The sequence below is a fragment of the Natator depressus genome, chromosome 2 (genome assembly GCF_965152275.1).
Source record: "Natator depressus isolate rNatDep1 chromosome 2, rNatDep2.hap1, whole genome shotgun sequence".
Classification (NCBI taxonomy): Eukaryota; Metazoa; Chordata; order Testudines; family Cheloniidae; genus Natator; species Natator depressus.
This window is the reverse complement of record NC_134235.1, coordinates 77,261,269-77,275,862: the sequence shown is the minus strand read 5'-3', so window position 1 is coordinate 77,275,862 and position 14,594 is coordinate 77,261,269. Positions and strand designations below refer to the sequence as shown.

The 14,594-nt window shown below is 43.6% G+C and overlaps 1 protein-coding gene across 8 annotated transcripts in view; it reads right to left on the bottom strand.

Annotated features, from left to right (window-relative positions):
- CHST9 (carbohydrate sulfotransferase 9) overlaps nt 1–14,594 on the bottom strand; it is a 135,901-nt gene that overhangs the window by 112,788 nt on the left and 8,519 nt on the right. The window contains exon 1 of one of the 8 annotated variants that reach the window (XM_074944459.1): nt 6,858–6,983. The exons of 2 other annotated variants lie outside the window; for them this stretch is intronic. The gene's annotated coding sequence lies outside the window, so the exon portion shown is untranslated. Of the gene's footprint in view, nt 1–2,206; nt 2,361–5,702; nt 5,965–6,064; nt 6,168–6,361; nt 6,422–6,449; nt 6,643–6,857; nt 6,984–14,594 lie in introns of those variants that run through there. 5 more of the 8 variants (XM_074944458.1, XM_074944463.1, XM_074944465.1 and 2 more) reach the window with 5 other exon arrangements.

Here is a 14,594-nt window from a genome sequence, read left to right as displayed (position 1 = left end):
TGAATTCCACAGTGTTTTCTTTAGAGAAATCTCAAGATGCACTCCCATATATTTTATATTTGTGGAAGAAAGCTGGGGCCGGGGAGGGAAATTACACAAATTAGCATTAGTCACGGTGTGTTAGGAATATACCCATCTGACAAGAACAGTATCAATTAAAGTCAGCACAGTTATCTCTTTATGAGCGCTCACTACATGCGTTGTTTTAAATTGTGTGTGTGTTCATGTTTAGGCCAAGTTTCACTTCAGACAGCACAGCTCAGACTATTATGTGCACATTGAACAGAGCCATACAGCTTCATTATACAATTTTAAAACTGCCTAGCCTGAATAATTAGTGCAATTTAGTTAACTCAATGATTTGTAATCTATATATGAAAAATCAGAGAGATAGTTAAAATAAAGCCTCTGGGTCTACAAATCTACTGCAGAACATTTTAAGCAGCCACAGCAACATTGTGACAGATTGTCCCCTTTGGCATTAAAAACTGCAGGAGGGGAACAACTCTCTCCCCCGCCACAAAAAGGAACTCTCTGGAAGGATTACCTCAGAGATTAGTCCCCACTCCTTGAGGGGATGGGAGGGTTGCTCCTCCCCTATGACAAAGCTTGCCCTAACCTCAGTAGGGCCGCCTGTGTCCCCATTCTAGCTGTAACCCCGGGTCATCTTCTATCCCTAATTCCTTGACCGTGTGGCTCCAGTGGAACTATACTATCAGGGACTCCCCCTGACCTCAACTACTCCAGGCAATCTTGGGAGTGGGGGCTATAGGGTAATGTTAATGCAACAGAGAGACTTGCGTCCCTTTCTCCCCGAGCCAACTCCACTTTTCCCTCAGTCCAATCTGGCTCTCCAAGCACAAACCCTTGGATACAAAGGTGGGGGCTCCACAAGATCCAAGAAAGGCAGAGGGGGAATAGGTGAGAGAGCACCATGGGAGTCCTCAAGCCCTGCTTTTCCACAAAGGTGGGATGAGCCAAGTCTGGCTAATGGTGCTCAAATCCTGCCAGAATGCTCCAGGATGCCATCCCAGCACCCTTTTGGGGAGCCAGACTGGCATGTTATGGCCCTTCTGGTATTTCCATACCACCACTCCTCAAGTGCAGCACTCGCCCAGTGGTGGTGAACCCCTCCCGCACCGATCAACAGGGTCACAATCTGTCCCACTGACTTCAATAAAGGCAGTTATGGAGGAATTCCATAATAAGATTCATACCAAAAGGTTTAGACATTAGAGGCCTGGGATACATTACCACATGTTGTTCTGATCTACAAGTGATAAAGAAAGCTAGAACAGAAGTGCACATATCAGTTTTCAGCACTGAACTCCAGGGCTAATCAGCAACAAGTTTTTAGTTACTGAGCTTGAAATGAGAGCTTAGAAATTTTAGTGAGCCCATATTCATTAACTTTTAATATTTCAAGTTCTTTTAAGAGCTATAGTATTTAGTAACATCGTCATATTTAACAAGAAACCTCCCACACCATTAACATACAGTCATTTTATTTTTCCTCCCTTCAGATTTTAGGTGTAATCCAGAGAGGTACATCCCATTGCAGGATAAGCATCACCTGGTAAAATACTCTGGGCACCAGGACCCAGCAGAAATGAGGAAAAGCAGATCCTGATGCCTCTGCCACAACTTCTAAGTAATCCCACTTCATTCAGTCCTCACCCTTTCCCTTCCCCACAAGCAAAACTCTTGTCCCGGAGCTACATGACACTTCCCAGTTCTGTCTGCACTAGAGATATCTGACACTCATATCACTTTTTTGATTCCTAGCATGCAAGTCCACATGAAAATCTGGTGGTAGCCAGAGCACAGAGGAGCTGAGTAACTCCTACTTTCAAACCTCCCTATAACTGCCACATCACAACCCCAAAAATCAAAGTCAACACAGAGTAAAAGAAACTTAAATAGTAAACTACAGAAGTTTGGCAACACTGTCTCCTCCCATCCCCTTTCTCCTTGGTATTCTCCTGAAAGACAGAAAAGGACCAAGATTAACTGTTAGAGAGGTGGACACAGACACAGACAATCCCCTCCTGTGCATTTATTTTACTGGCCGTTGCCACAGATGTCAACCCACTACCTCAGTGGTTCCTCACACACACCTATAAACAGAAAACAGAACAGGGTCATTACTTGAAAGATGCATAGTAGAGCTATCACAACCCCTCATACCATAGGTGAAGCCACTTACCTCTCCACAGTCCCCCAGCACACGCTCATTTTTCCCTAGCCTTCCCCAAAGAACAGTGTGTGTCTCAGTGACTCCATTGTAGTGCTGTGGCATGCTGGGAGAACTTTCTGGGCTCCATGGATGGATGTTTCCAGCCTATTTCCTTCTCTGTATCCTAGAAACAAGAAGTTAAATAGCTATTAGTTCAGCAACAAGAAACATAAAAAGTTACCAAAGCAATTAAAAGGAGAAAGAAAAATCCAGCTCCTCACCTTTTCAACTATGGAAACTCAAAAAGGTCGTACGCCAGACTTCCAGGAACACAGGTGGGAGGAAGGTGCTGACACTCTACCATAGCAACTTCAGGTGGAAGGTCATAGCCCTAGCCCTTCATAACACATGTGGTTCCTCATACTGGACAGAGCTATTCTTATCAGTCATTGGAACAAATCAAAATTGTGAACATGTGCACTATTCACCATCGCCATTTTCCTGCTCCCGGAACGTAGCTGAGCACTCTGGGATAGATGCAATAGCCCACAGACACTGCAAAGTTTGCAGCAAGTGCTGCATGTGGACATAGTGCGCGGTGGGTAAGCAAAACAGGATACCTGATTTAAAAAAAAAACCCCAAAATACGGTGCAAGTTGCAAGACTGAAAATCTCTAGTACATGAGCTAATGCCACAGCTTCCATCTGAAGTGGTGCAGCCTTACTGCTGACTGTTTGGTTGGAAGGGGTGGGTGGGGGGAAACAAACCCATGCTTACCAAATAAGACATCCATCCACACCTCACTCCAAGTACAACCTATTCACCATTCTCCCTGCAGACTCAGCACACTCAGCCAATCAATGCTCATGCCTGTATCTAACTTACAATCCTTTGCAGTCAGAGGACTGTGAGATGGGTGGGCTCCAGCAAGAAATCATGTCTAGTCTGGGGGCTCAGGTGAAAGAAGGCTGAGAACTAAATGTTCAGTATAAGGACAAATGGAATACATTTGAAATAAAACTTTCCGATCTGAACTGTGCAGCTCTAAGTATGCTAGAGAAATTTTCCAAAAATTCTTACCAAGTTGTCCCACCAAGACAGAGTTTAATTGACAATGCCTTCAATCAATGTTAGCAATGGCGGAAGAGTTTTAGAAAGTTTCCCTACTGTAGACTGGGCTTTTAAAAAATAAAAAATAAAAATAAAAAAGGTTCTGGCTTAAGGATTCAAATTTTAAGGGGTTCATAGATCATCATCTAGTCAGGCCTCATGTATAAATCAGTATTACATAAATATGTATAAATACATAAAGTAATGCCCTGAATTAGTTACTGCTTCAAGTTCAATAAGAGCATCTCTTTCTAAAAGAACCAATCTTGATTTTAAAGTTTCCAATGATGGAGAATCCACCATGACACTTGGTGTTAATTACCCTCATTGTTCGAAATTTGCACCTTATTTCTGGTTCAACATTCAGCCATTGGACTTGTATCACCTACTTCGCCTGGAATATAAAAGTGAGGAATTTAGAGGATTTCTTTGACATATTGGATGATTTAGGCTTAAGTTTCTCACTTTCCATGCTCATTCTCCTTTTAGTGTTCTGTGGAGTCTCTTTAGCTCCAAGGTACCAATTCAGTTGCAGGCATACATTTCTCTCCAAGATCAGGATTTGGGGGGGGGGGGGGGGCACAACTGCTAATTAGAGGCATTGAACTAATAGGCAGTCAAATAGAACAGGTACCTGGCAGCCATTTTGATTGCACGGGAACCCAGTGGAGAGAGAAGTATGAGGGGATGGAGAAGAAAGCAGACATCTCAACAGTTCTTCAAATTGCTAGACCAGTTGTAATACAGCCATGCCCAAATGTAACTGAAGGCATCATTTGGCTTTCAGAACCCTTATTACCGGCAATATTATATTGTGAGTAAGGAAGCCAACATAACGTTCATAGAGCTCAGGATGAAGGGAAAAAAAAAAGTCTTTAGTTGTAAAGTTCCACATTTGATGTGGAATTTGAAACAAAAATGGATCTTCAATTCCAAGTCACTTCAAAGAGCAGAGCTAAAAAAAACAAAACAAAAAAACCACACACACACACAAAACCCCTCCAATCCCTACAGCTTGAAAAATATTAAGGCTTCAAGAACACTCAGGAAATTCTAAATACAAACATTACCAGAGCAAGCTCAGCTCAGCCCACTTGCTCATGTATTTAGCATTTTTCTATTTCACTTCCCCTTATTACAATGTAAACCTTAATACTGTTATAGCAATTATGCCTTGTTATTAATGCACTTTAAACCACGCCATATATTGTATAGGATGAATGGTATACAGAAGGTAAACCATGTGCTCCTATTTACCCTGTCTTTGGGATATGATTTTGCAGTCTCAGTTTATTATGGCACCTACCCTTAAATGCTTCATATAGAAGGCATTCATATTAATTAAGCAACAAACAAACAAAAATCACTTCAGGAGAGAAAATTATTTGTCTCATTTCATGAGATTTTTATTTTTCTCTACAGGGACTATGTAAAGGAAGAGGGGCAGTGATAAGCATAGAAAGCTGTACTTTCTTCTTCAATCATGATTGGGGGAATTGGGTAGATGCTGTAAATAATCATAAAACAGCTTAATCTCTGCCTTGAAGATCTTACAGTTAAATTTATGGCAAGACACAAGGAAGTGTAATAAACAATGGGAGGGAACGTGGGAGGTAGAGCAGTAATAAAGACACAGACTTGCTTAAAAACACCTGAGGCTCCAATCCTGCAAATACTTATACAAATGCTTAATTTTAGGCAATGGGATTAGCATGCGTGAAGTCAAAAACATGTTCAGACACTTGCAGGATTGGTGTTTGTGCATATAACTAGATAGACAAAAAACAAAATCTTTTCATAATTTCTCTACATTCAAATAGGGGTTCTTGTTTATTGATTGTAGTGAATCAAAGTGGTATTAGAATGCCAAGATGACTTGCTTTTTTGCCCCACTCACTCACTCTGTTACCCAAAAAACTGTACAGGTAACACTACCTTTTATTTTTGAACCCATGTCCTGAATTCTAAGTTTCTGCTGTGCAACAATATTGCCCCCCCCCCCAAAAGTCTGTCAGTGGAAAGGTAGGAGGTTTGTACCTTTTCACTTAGCTCACTTGTCACAAAATAAAGTAACCTAGCGACAGACTTCCTTTAACTTCTTAATGACATAATTTGTCCATAACACATTGATGTCCCTAAAAAACCCCCAAAACAACAAGTTTTCCTTCTGTTCCCCTTCTCTCCCCACCCCAAACCCACTAAACCAGCTCATTTCCTCTTTTATTCTTGTGAAGATTTTTTTGAAGTGTTTTTCATTGCTGAGTTGCCACTTGAGTGCCACTACAATACATAATAAAAAATTAGTTACATTTAAAATGACAAGGATATACATCATTTGCATACACTGAACAAAACTGAACTCAAAAGTGGCCAAGTGATCTATAGTATTATACAACACCAGTTATGTGAAAATACCTTCTGGCTCCTTGAATGATTAAGTAGTAAGTTCACATCAAGACTTTGATAAATTGTCTCGTTTCTGAGGTACTCTCTGCATGCCTTCATTCACCGATAAACCGAGGAACACACTACAATAAGTTACTATACAGCTCATCCAAAAACCCACTGAAGTCAATGGAAGTTTTTCCCCAATGACCTCAAGTGAGCTTTGGATCAGAACCTAGAAGTTCCAGGGCAGCTCGTGAAAGCCAACACCACACAGAGATTTAAAATAAACGGATGTGAATGAACTAAATAACTTTTAAGACAAGAAGAAAGAAAAAGTTAGTTTAAACCTCGACAAGAAACCCTCATTCCAGCCTTGCAAAGGGACTGACTTTGCATTATAGGAGCGCTGACATTTCAGCCCCGCATCCTTTGGTACCACAGACAGAACCACCCTGGCTCTCGAGAGATCAAGAGAGGTTTTCTATGGAGGAGAAAGACAGATCGGAACCGCGTCCGAGCCGACCCAGAGCTCCGGGCACACCCTGGCCCCATGGCGAGCCAGCGGCAGGTCCATCGGCAGGAGGCAGAGACGGGGTAATTTGGCTGCCAGCAGACCCCAGGTTCAGGCAGCCCGGTGAGGAAGAACCGAGCGCATTTCATGGATAACCGCACGGAGACAAAGTCACCTGAGCTGCGAAAGTGTCTCTAGCTCCCTCCCCGGGCAAACGCAGCCAGCAGCCCCCATACCCGCCTCCTGCGGCGGGGGGCCCTTACCGCAAGCCGAGCTGCGAGCCGCCCGGAGGTCGCGGGCTCTCCGCCGGCCGGAGCTCGGGTCCCAGCGGAAACTCCCCAGCCTCCCTCTCTAGCGAGAGCTCCCGGGGCAGCGGAGGCTGGAGCCCCCGCCCGCAGTCAGGCCAGCCTCTGGCCGGCCACCCGCAGAGCTGCCGGGGGAAGGCGGAACCATCGCGCCCTCGCCGGACGGAGGGGCAGCCCCGCCCAGCGCCCCCGGCCCGCCTTCCCCCAGCTCCACGTGCGGGGCACTCGCCGCCTTCCAGTCCTTAGTGCTCCACTCCTACGGGCCGACTAACCCCACTGCTGCAGGGGACACGTTGCGAATTAACCCACAGAGCTACAGTTAGTGGGGCTGAAAGCCTAGAAATCATTACACAGTTCCTCACTCACGTGGCCAACGCGCCAGGTAATCAACCGCGGAAGCCCCTGGGAAGGCGCTCCCCTAGTTGGGAAGCTAGCAGTTTCCCCTGCGTCTGTGTGGTCATTTTCTCTTTCCTGTTTCCAGGCACTACCGCCCCCCCCCCCCGGTCTGACTTTGCAAACACGGCAGCAGAAGCGGTTTGCCCTTGCTTTGAGCCTGATCCTCTTTAAAACGGCATGGAGCGACGAGGGGGGGTGAGGCTAGATCTGTTATTGGACCAACTTCTGGGGGGTGAGAGAGACAAGCTTTGGGAGCCCCACAGAGTTCTTCTTCAGGTGTGGGAAAGACACACCCAGCTTCATAGCTAACTCTAAGGTAGAACAGTTGATCAGTTGCATCCCATGAAGTGAGCTCAGAAAGCTTATGCTCAAATAAATTTGTTAGTCGCTAAGGTGCCACAAGTCCTCCTTTTCTTTTTGCGGATACAGACTAACACGGCTGCTACTCTGAAACCAGATTGTTTAGCTTAAGTAGTTAGCACATATTATAAGGGATCAGTACTCCCAGTTTCTCTCTCTCAGCAGTAGAAGTTGGTCCAATAAGAGATAATTCCTAACCCATGTTGTCTCTCTAATCTTCTGTACAACTACACTGCATACAAAACTGCATGGAGATATTTGTTTTGGTCTGAAGTTTAAAAATGAACCTGTCTGTATAAAATCTAAACTGAAGGCCAGTTTAACCTAACAGGGACTAGCCCAGGGTTACATTCCAACAAGCCCGTCCACACAGAAAACTTGATTCCCCTGTGAAGCCCCACTCACTCAATCAGGTTCCCTGCTGGCCAGAGCTGTCCCTGGGGTACAGCGAATCAGGGCAACCGCTCCAGGCCCCACACTTTGGGGGGCCCCGTGGGCCAGCACGTCGGTCCTGGAAGTGGTAGGTCAGTGCCAGAAGTGATGGATTCGTCACTTCTGCCCTGGAGTCTGCACCCTCCACCCCCAGGGATGGCCCTGCTGCTAGCACTACATGAGAATCAGCTTGTAAAAAAACCCACACCTAAGGTTGGTAAATGAGCATGATAAGGGTAGCAGGACAAGTTTGTTTGCAAAATCCATATAGTTCTTTATTTAAAGGGCGTCCCCGCCAACATCCTACATGTTTTGTTTGCACAAACCCGGATGGACTCCCCAGCAATATCAAACCAGTGTGAATGAGACCAGATAAAGGTTGTGGCACATAAAGTAAACTGTGAGGGCTGGTAATAGGAGTAACAATGGTATTGCTGGTTAAAGATTGCAGTAGCAGGTAATATAATTCAGTGCAAAAAACTTTTAGGTATTATAATCCACAGTAAATACCTTAATTAAAACTAATATAGCATTTTACATGTTCAAAATGCTTTGCAAAGATTAACTAACATTCTCAAAATAGCCCTGAGATGCAGGCAAGTAGTATTATCCCCTTTGACAGACCAGGTAATTGAGGCAAAATGACAATTTTCTTAAAACCACATAGTGAACTATTGTTAGAGCCAGAATCAGCACTCAATAGGTCCAAATTCCCAGACCTGTACCCCAAACACTAGTCTTCACCTCTCTCCCCTTTAAGCATTTTACTGAAGTATAGGGCTTAAATTCTTAGAGTATTTCCCAGAGCCCCCCACAGCCTCCTCTCCCAACATACTGTAAAAACTTCAGGGGGTTGAAAATATTTACTGCAGCTCCACTCCAGATAGCTCCAGCTGAATTTAAGATGCTATACTACCTTGCTCCTAGAATTACTTCAGCGAGTAGTTAGCAAATTAAACACTGACACTCTGTCCCATCACCCACTTACAGGCGTAACCCCTTAATAGAGTAACAGTAATGTATCCTTTCATTGTTTGCCCAGTTTAGCTACAGATGGTGTCCCAGGATCATTTTAACACCAATCTTGGAGTGAAACATAACTGCTGAACATCGCAAAGCAACTCAAGACAACCAAATGTAAAATACCGTTTGCAATTGAAGTTTCCAGAGTGATTTAGCTAGGGAGAACATGCTTACCTAAAAGAGAACTTAGCCAAGACTCGAGAGATAACACCAATTTAATATAAAAAGAGACATTAAATGGCCACAGCATTTTTATGTTTTGTATACATATGTTCCTTGGGGATTTCCCATACAAGAACTAACATACTGATTCTGCTTAGCTTGTGTTGTGTGAGCAGACAATGGCAGAAGATGGTGGTACAGCCTCTCAACTTCCAGTCCCTCTTTTACCTCAGAGATTTCTTTAGTCTTAGTTCACTATGGAGGCTACTAGCTCACTAGACCTAGGCGGTTTCTTGATTCTGCAGCAATGAAGTCTCACCTGTTTCTTAAAGCCAATAATGGAGCCAACATTTCTTCTGGTGTTGTTATAGAAAGTCTTCCATGCTGCCACATTTACCCCTATCGCGATTGTGACATTACCCAGAATACAATCTGGACTGATGAACAGCTCAATTCTCCAACCTGGATTGCCTTTTATGTTACTTTGCTTTGAGAGCTACCACTCATGGTCCACTCACACAAAGCCTCCAGCATGTAAGTCACTCCGAGCTATACTGTATGAGTGCTATAGCCAGCCACTCGTGAATTACACTGCAGAGCAACACCAATAAATTCCTAGTCCCAGACTTTCACCCAGAAATGTACGTCTTGTACTGCCCAGCCCTCCCCTGGACAACACAAGCTCATATAGAGTCCATCATTTTATGAATAGAAAATGATATGCACAAATCCTGTCATCCCAAATGGAGTTTCCCAAACACTTCAGTCCAAACACAGATAAAACAGTAGAACAAGTTTATTAACTACAAGTAGGTAGATTTTAAGTGATGACCCAGCAGATGTTGGCTGCATGTGTGTTCTCTCTGTGTGTTGTCCCAGCTCTGCGTAGATAGTTGGCACAGCAGACCTCGATCAAACTGCCCCGTGAGACCACAAGACCCATTTCAGAAGCGAAGGCATTCTGTCAGATTTATTGTCAATGAAGCATGGTCCTAATGCCCTGGTTCAATGGTTACAGGTATACTAACACATGTATACCTGTTGTAATGGACTCAGCTCAGTGAATGGCGGGACTTTCCATTCCCCCTTGGCTGGTCAAAGCACTCCCTCTGAGACTCCTTTTTATACACCGATACAACCAAAGTTATGTATTGCCCTTCTGACATAGTTAGTTACTGTCCCCTGACATGGTTTGTTACCACCCATTACCGTGTACATGTTGGTTCCATCAAAACATCTCTATCAAACTGTCACCCTGACCTTACCTTTAGTAAGTGTGTCCTTGTATCATCTTCAGAGATTGTGTTTGTACCATAGTTGGTATGGGGGTATTCTGGTACCACCCTTCTGGAATGTGTTTGCATGAGTGTCCTGTGCCTAGTATTTCGGAGGGATGCATATGTTTTTTGCAATATCAGCCCTGTTCTTGCCAGATTTGTGAACTGCATGCAGGCCAAGCCTGATGTCTGCTCACAGCCTGGCTTTTACTAACTTTGCTTTCTATTAGCAGGGCTCGACCACTACTTTGGTTCAGGCCTCAGGCCTCACACTGGGCTTCCGATACAAGGGCTCATGTCTCAGGCTCCTTTTCTACTACAAATTACATGTAATGAGGCATAAAGGTCAGGACTGGTTAAAGAAAATAAAAGTAAAATGCAACTAATACCTAACTTAACAAGCTAAGTGAATTCAAAGTAAAGGTCTCTCTCACCACATGCTTCAGTAGTCTTACTGGCTGAATTCCTTTCAGTAAGTATTCCTCCTCCAGTCCAAAGCACTTTCTTTAGTTCTTCAGGTGTTGTGGAAGCCATGGGTAGAGAGAAAGGGAGGAATCATTTGGGGCACCTTCTCGCTCCTCGTACAGTTCTTTCTCTTCTTAGAGAATCATCTCCAGCTGAGGTTCAGGAGATGGAAAGGCTGTGTGTATGGGGACCCCCAGCTGTTTCTTTGTCAAGATGTACATTTTCACCCACATCCTCTTTCCTGCCAAAGAATGACCACTTGATCCATTTAATTTTGTGGACAGCTGACTGAGACATTGGCCAGCCTTCTGTCTCCGAGGAACTGGTTTGTGGCTGCTCCCCCCAGATTTGGAATATGTCTAGTAATACCATACAGAGGAATCCTATAACCTTACATGCAACATTGCCACACGTTTCACCAGGATGATAATGATCAGCATATTATAAGTTTTGAAATGATACCTCACAAGGGGGTGAGTTCTTTCTGTAAAGGGGGTGAATATAGGAGTACAGACTATCACAGCCATCACTATTGCCATGGCTCAAATGCACATACAACAGTTGGGCAGTCAGTTTAATGTCAGCAGGACTCCACAACACATGGGCATGTAGGGTTCCTGCCACTTTTCTTGAGTTCAGAGCCTCTTCCTAAGTAACTTGGCAGGCATCTGATGTTAGGGTAGCCATACTCCCTAGCAAAAACTACAGAGAAAATTTCAGTTGGTTGCACTGTCCACATAAATGTTGGAACAAAACAATAAACATGCTGGGCTACAGGTTCCTGGGACAACATAGACGAATTGAAAGATTCTAATGGGGATACTCACATTTCTTCTAGTAGTGATCGAAGATACCCCCTGAATGCGATAACTTTGATTTACCTGGAGAAGTATCTGCTGATCTCAGACCTGTTCTACACCTAAAACTTAGGTTGACCTAGCTACATCACGCAGGGTGTAAAAAAAATTCGCATGCCTTAGAGATGAAGTTAAGCAGTCTTAAGTCCCACTATAGACACCGTGGATTGAGTGAATTCTTCTGCCTCTTGAGGGGGTGGATTAACTACAGCTGTGAAAAACCCCATCACTGTACCAAGTGTACATGTTACAGCGGCACAGCTACTGCATCTGTAGTGTAGACAAGCCTTTAAAGGCCACAGCCCTCACCTGATTAAAGGTATATCTGTAAACTACGTCAGGCACAGTGACCTTTCAAAGAAAAGGGAGGAGATTAATTGTCCCATAACAAAAAGGGAAACTTTGTTTTGCAACTTCAGAAGTGTACTTAGCTTATACCACACTACCCCTACAGGTTACAACACAGGGTCTATATTCCAGCTGTGGGCTGAAGAATCTTCCCAAGATTAGACACTGCATGTACGTGGTCTGTGCCCTTCCTAATTCAGTCAGCAGCCCTTTGAAGCCTGGCACACGGCAGAAGAGAAACAATTAGGAAAGGGTGGTTGCAGGCTGTTTGAGTCTGGGAGCTGGAGTTGTGGGAGCCAACTTTCATATCTCAGAAGAAACTATTTTCTTGTCCACATGGTGCAATCCTCGAGATAGCATCTAAAGTAGTAGTGACCCAGTTGCTGCATCATGGTCTGGTCACAGAAGAAAGGCAAAAGCCACAAATGTATAGTGAAACCTGCCAAAATTATTTAATATGAAAATAGCAATTGTTGTGCAATAAAAACCAGTTTAAACCTATTTAAAACTGTTGTTCGGGTAGACTGCCAGATCAGCCCCACAGCAGCAGAAGTGAGGAAGAAAGTGCAAGAAGAAAGCCATAGCTGCTGCTACTCAGCACTATCAGCTATGGAAGCTCTGGTTCACCTCCACCCCCCTCCTCCAAATCTCAGAAGTCACAGGATATGAGACTTGCTGTAGCAAAGCACTAGCCTTAATTGAGCCTGCCATATAGCCCAGGTTTTAATTTAGCAGTTCTCGAAGTTTTCAGCAAAGCAGGTTCAGATATTCCCTAACACAACTATCTACATATATATAAAACCCCAAAGGTGTCATATGTTTTTATAAAACATTTTTAGAAAACTTGAACCCTTTGACTCAAGTAGCAACCGTGATTAGAAAATGTGTCTGTAGGGCCTGATCCTTTTCCAGTGGACTTTACTCCAGCAAATCACCAGGATAAGTCACATGGATGCAAGTTGAGTTTTACCCAATGTAGACGCTGCACTGGTGCATGTGCACCAGCATAGCTACATTAATAGTGTTGATTTCCCCCATCCAAGATAGACAAGCCCTGAGTGAGGAAATGTGAATCTGGTGGTGTACTCTGCTTCAAGACTCACTGTAAATCAAAGTTTTATTTCTTTTTTAAAGATTCCTTGAGTGTTAGGGTTTCAGCTAGTCTACGTAGAATATAAATCTACTGGTAATGTTTTCTTTTGTTGTTTGCTGGTGGTTAATAAGTGTGCATAAAAGGTAAGTCCCACAAGAATCCCTTTTTCAGAGATATTGCATGATAAAATAGACCAGGTGGAATACCTCGTCCTCTCTGTGTCAAAAGCCTAAAATTTGACTCTATCAAGCAACGCTATAGCATTAGGAACATCCAGCCCAATAGCATTTCAGCTGAAAAAATATCCACCCATTAATTCACATATTGAAGGGGACATCAAAGCCTCTCAGCAAGAACTGTTGTTGTCTGCTCATTCAAAGATATCTATTGATTCAAATGAGGTTTGTTCTCTTCAGCTAAGAAAGCTTCATATTTAAAATGCCTGAAAGCTTTCCGATCAAATAGTTTGTAGATAGACTAATCTAATGGGCTCCAGTTTCCTAAGGAGACCTCAAATACGTCCTCCCTGTCTCTGTTCTTTAGGTTGATGTGTCCACTGCCCTACAGTCCTCTAAGGCTCTTCTTCAGAGGAGAAATGATAGCTACTGCCCTGCCTTCAGCAACAGGGATGGAAACAGTCCCAGCTGGACTGTGGCTAGAGACCTAAATTATGCTCAGAACATGGTATTCTGAAGCAGAGAATGCCCCATTGTTTTAGTAGAAGGGAGGGAGTCCTCTCCAAAAACCCCTTGTGAAGACTGGGAGGCAGCAGCTTCACCAGGGCTCCTTCTTTCTCCTTAAAAGTGAGGTTTGAAGACAACTACCTCATCCGCAAAAAACTTTTAAGAATTGGGTTCCTTAACTAGGATAAGGGGGCTTTCTTTTGAAAGAAGGCCTGGGTCAACCAGGATCATCTTCGGGTAGCCAATACCCTTTGTCTTCATTTGCAAAACTAGATAAAAGTTCAGTTGAAAACCAGGGCTCATTCATTTCCCCCAGGAAGCTCAAAAGGAGGACTGATTTCCTAGTGCTTTTGAATTTCATTGGAAGAACTGGGCACCATTATAATTCTCTAGTCTGTATTCTGGGAAAAGGAGATGTTTATCTCACCATAATCTTAGCTCCCTGTAATGTCCTTAGAAGGAATAGTGTGTAGTTTTAGTGCACATTGCAAAGAATCGGAGACTGTTCTTTTTGTGTTTCATCTACTAGTGCTGTTAGTGATCACACAGAGTTAAACACATGAACTTCTAAAATGTTTGGATTAAATACTGTAACAAGCATTCCTGAAAACCTCAGCAGAAACATTGTTCATGTGTGTCTTTCCATTTTGACTGAAGGAACATTTTAATAGATCATCTCCACCATAGATGTGGACTCTGCATTTCTCAGCTACAACTGACTGCACTAATGCATTACGCAGATAAAAAGAGTTTCATTATCTTTTACACAACTACTAAAGTCAGAGAAGTAAAGTCTGTATATGGCCTTTAGTCATTACATGTCCCCTGTATGCCACTGTAGTAGCATGTCCTCACCTCCTAGCACATCCTTATCGCCGGTCACAACACTGCACAGGGTGCTTTTCTCCCTTAGACCTACAGTGGCCTCTCCAACTGCCTGTTCTCCTGACTTGCCTTCCGGGTGTTACAAATCTGAACATCTTCTGGGTAACACAAAAATCCAGAGA